The sequence below is a fragment of the Hyperolius riggenbachi genome, chromosome 10 (genome assembly GCF_040937935.1).
Source record: "Hyperolius riggenbachi isolate aHypRig1 chromosome 10, aHypRig1.pri, whole genome shotgun sequence".
NCBI classification, from domain to species: domain Eukaryota; kingdom Metazoa; phylum Chordata; class Amphibia; order Anura; family Hyperoliidae; genus Hyperolius; species Hyperolius riggenbachi.
In genome coordinates, this window is record NC_090655.1 from 225,641,689 (window position 1) to 225,646,644 (window position 4,956).

Genomic DNA, 4,956 nt, shown 5'->3' on the forward strand with positions numbered 1-4,956 from the left:
CCTCTTTCTCATTTCAAAAAGTTGGGAGGCATGTGTATTGAGTCCTTAGAGCAGGGGTCAGGAACCTTTTTGGCTGAGAGAGCCATAAACGCCACATATTTTAAAATGTAATGCCGTGCGAGCCATACAATCTTTCAAACTGGGACAGTGCACATGCGCAGCAGAGGGCTCACGCCCCTGTTGCCATGGTGATGTGTACACAGTTGATCCGTCAGGCAGCGGAAGTATCAGACACGTCTTCAGCTTCTCTTGGGTTTCAGCAACATCAGGAATTTCCCCGAGAGCCAAACAGGAGAAATACCGACTAACAGCTGGTACAATTAGCTAGCTGACTTGGGGGTTGATTCACTTTGTAGGATGAGATCCCCGCACTTTGAACCAATAGGCTGCCTGTCAAGTGCCCGGGATCTCGTCCCACAAAGTCACTGAACCTGACAGGGTCCAAAGTGGGGCAATTGGAGCAGCTGTTCGTTTTGGGGGGAGCGTAAGTTAGTAGTGCACGCTACAGCAGTAGCATGCCTACTTTGAAAATGTTACTTGTGCTGCCGCTCTAAGCTGTGCCGCTTGAGCAGTGTAGCTTAGTGAATCAACCCCTACTGATTTGTATGTGAGCCAGATGTAGCCATCAAAAGAGCCACATCTGGCTCCCGAGTCATAGGTTCCCTACCCCTGCCTTAGAGGGTGAAAATCCCCTTCCTCAGGAATTCATTTTTTCCATGTCACTACCTCTTCCTACTGGTGATGTCATGTCCAGAATCCTGAGGGGGTGAAGGCCTGCTGGTCAAGCTTCTGCTCCCCTCGCCAATACCTCCTCCTACTGACAATTTCTTATATTGAATCCACAGAGGCTGAGAGTCCTCTTCCCTCAGGATTCTTTTTTCCATGTCACTACCTCTTCCTTCTGACTTCTTAGAGGTAAGCCATTTTATATTTATTACATCCATGGTTATTTTTGGGTGCCTCCCCCCCCCCCCCCCCCCGTGATATTGTTTATAACCCCCTAGCTATTAGAGGTTGCTGTCAATTGTTTGTTTTGTGTACCCAAACAATCGCTTTTTCTGGAGTGCGAGCCATACATTTGAAGACATAGAACTTCAGTGGGGACGGGATTTCCTCACTTGTTTTTATACTGCGGTTGCTGGTCTTGCAACCCACCTTCGTGAGTACCTCATCACTTTGTATTTATCCAGAACTTCACATTAATATACTACACCATAAGGGGCTCCTGGTCTCTCTCTGTATTTTTCCTGTATCCATAGGAAGTCTTGGGACTTCTCTGGACTACACATCTCCCTATACTAAACCAGCTTGATTGTACCCAGGGACGGATCTAGACCAAATGGTGCCTGGGGCAAGGTCAGGTTTTGGCGCCTAAACTGCCATTCCCCATCCAGTTTTGGTGCCTAAAGGTCAGATTTTGGCGCCTAAACTGCCATTCCTCATCCAGCTTTGGTGCCTAAAGGACAGGTTTTGGCGCTTAAACTGCCTTTCCCTATCCAGTTTTGACGCCTTTTTAAGAATTCAACAAACTGCGCCTGGGGCAAGAGACCCGCTCGCCCCCCCCCCCCCCCCCCCCTAGATCCGTCCCTGATTGTACCCAACATTGATATAAATAAATGTGGGGTTGTTACAGTGGATTACACTGACCCAGGAACATGAGGATCATCTGTTGCAAAATAGACCTAATCCTGCATTGATCAGTTCTGCACAGACTAATATAGCAATGATGACAAATAAACCTGGTCCCATGTGTCCTGAGGAGGCATGCTGTGCACGAGAAACAGGTGTAGACCCGGGGCTGTCTGTGTACCTGTATGTGTTGGTCGTGGCTAAATAAAAGAAGTTCATGTCGGAGAGTGCCGGAGTCTGTCCTTCTTTCTTGGTAAAAACAAATAAAATCAGAGGCAGAGGTAGCACGAGATTTTTAGTAGGCTAGCCAGTAACACATTCAAATCAGTACAATGAAGCTGTAACAATGGTAACAGCTTGCTGTTTCAGGCACCTCACCCTTTCTCACATCACAGAGGTGTAAACAAAGCGTCCGAAACAGTAAATTTCATTGGAATTGTTTATTTTTTGTATATCTCTACCTGGCTAGATTTTCGATGAAAACGTGTTTTTGAAGAAAACTTTATTTTCAGTCTTCACCCAATAAATCTAAGGCTGCATAAATGTGCATTAAAGAGAACCTGAGGCGGAATTTGTAAATTTTAATAGGACCCAGAGGCATGTCATGTGCACAATGACATGCCTCTGTGTCATTCTATCGCCACTGCCAGACCGTGTCTCCCCCCACCCCCTGAAAATATTGCCAGGATATTGACAATCTGCTAGTCGCTAGCCTGCTTTGTTCACCTGAGGCTTGTCAATCAGCCTCCTCCGCATCGCCGCCTCCATTACAGGCTCCCCACCTCTGCAAGCTTCCTCCAATCGGAAGCCAAGCCGCGACCAGGGAGTACTTCCCGGGTCGCGGCTTGGTTTCTGATTGGAGGAAGCTTGCAGAGGCGGGGAGTGGGGCGGGGGGGAGCCTGTAATGGAGGCAGCAATGCAGAGGTGGCTGATTGACAATCTTTAGGTAAACAAAGCAGGCTAGCGACAAGCAGATTGTCGCTAGCCTGGAGATATTTTCTGGGGGGTACAGTAGGGCGCAGGGGGGACTGGCAGCGGCAATAAAAAGACACAGAGGCATATCACTGTGCACATGACATGCCTCTGGGTCCTATTAAGATTTACAAATCCCACCGCTGGTTCTCTTTAAGAATTTGCATAGCCCTGCATTAACTTAGAATGACTTGCATCTCATTGACCGTCCCTACTCAGCACTGCAGTGATCAAGAGACATGGAATCCACCTGAGCTAAATTACAAGTGTTGTTACAAATGGATTATGTATGTCTGTGGCCACTTTGTCATTACAGGGTAGTGTGCTCTGCACATCTATGCAGATGGTCAACTCGGATGCAGCCTGTATTTGGAAGCGCTGCCAATATCTCCTGTATGTAAGTGTACCTATGGCTAGCTGCATCCATGTGTATCAGTTTGCATTCAACTTATTTTGATTAGGGTTTAGTGCATAGTTTTCCATCTGATTTGTATTCAAGGTGTATATTTAAGTCCCTGGGGAGCTCTGCATACTTCTGTTGGTTTCATTTTAGTTGCAGCCTGATAGAGTGCTGCCAATCTTGTCCCTGTGTATTACAGGGTACTGAGTGCATATTAAGTGACTGTAGATTAACCACTTGAGGACTGCAGTGTTAAACCCCCCTAAAGACCAGCCTGTTTTTTCCCTAATTGGCCACTGCAGCTTTAAGACCAAGCTGCAGGACCGCACACGAGTGATTTCCCCCCCACCAACAGAGCTCTCTGTTGGTGGGGTCTGATCGCTCCACATTTGTTTACTTTTTTTTATATAAATATTTATTTCCTTTTTTTTTTTTTAAATAAAAATAGCCTTTTTAAAAATTTCTTTTCCCCTCCTCCCTCCCACCGCCAGCCAATCAAGGTGATCAGCTGTTATAGGCTTCAGCCTATGACAGCCGATCACTGTCCAGCCTATGGAGGGGACAGCCGTGTGACACGGCTGTCCCCAGTACAGCGCTGCTGCTGATCGAAGCGCTGCACTATGTAAATAGGCGGCGATTACGTCTTCTAACAGTCTCCCGAGCGCCAATTCCCGCTCGGAGACTGAAAGCGGGGCGGAGCTCCGCCCCCCCGAGGAGATCCTTCAGTAGCAGGCTCCAGGACCTGACACCAATCAGCGTTAGGCGGTCCTGGGGCTGCCGCCGCGTCCACGCCCATTGGCGTGGGGCGGTCTTTAGGTAGTTGAAGCAAACCTGAAGTGATGTGGGAAAACAAAAACATAGATACTCACCTAAGAAGGGAGAAGGCTCTGGATCCTTCCCGGTGCTCTCTCTCCATCCCCACTAAAAATTGGCAACTTTGGGACTCCCTAGAAGGCTATGGAAGCACCCCGAGTGTTTCTGAAGACAAACACATCTGTACGGCGCATGCACAAGTGCTCCCAAAGGCTGCATGAGGACTGAAGACGTATCACACTGCAGGTTGAATAATTTCACCGGGTGGACAGTGCTGGAATGAAGGCGCAGAGAGAGGACAGGGAAGGCTCTGTGGGATCCAGAGTCTTCCTTCTTCTTAGGTGAGTATGAAAGTATTTTTTTAAACAAACTTCAGAGTTGCTTTAAAGAGAACCTGTAATAAAGAAAGTGGTACTTACCTTGGGAGGAGGAAGCCTCTGGATCCTAATGAGGCTTCCTCCTTCCTCCTGCGCAGCACTGATCCAGCACTGGGACCCCCGAACAGCAGCAGATGGCAATATTTATCTTTGCGATCCAGCGCAGTACCATCTCCCCCCTCAGGCTTTTATGGAAATAGCCGCACCCAATTGGGTCAGCTGTACTGCGCAGGCGTCTCGCACGAGGGGGGAGATGGTACTGCGTGGGATCCCAATGGTAAATATCATTACGTGCTGCAGGCACTAGTGCACCTGCGCACATCTCCCGCCAACAAGCTTGTCTGTGGATTGTCGGGGGGTCCAGTGCCGCTAGTGGGTCCCAGGCCTTAGGACTTGTTTGAATCAGATGAAGTCACAATCAGATAAATATACAATAAAAAATTAAAAGGGGTTTGTAAACATTTAAGCATCACTGTATGTAAGGAGGTGGCCCTAACTATGAATGATCAGTGATATTCCAATCATTCTAAATTAATACTGGATAATGCCTATTTATGCAAATTTTCAAGACTGTCTATATTTGCATACAAAACGTGCATAATTTTGCATCAACTCTGCATTATTGGCATCTAACTGACCATCCCTTATCATGGCAGTACAGCCATCCCCGGCAGTCACTGGATTGAGAATTTATATTTATACATCTGGTTAGAAAAGAAACACATCATCTAACAGAAAGAGAAAGGTAATAAAAGCTACAAAAAG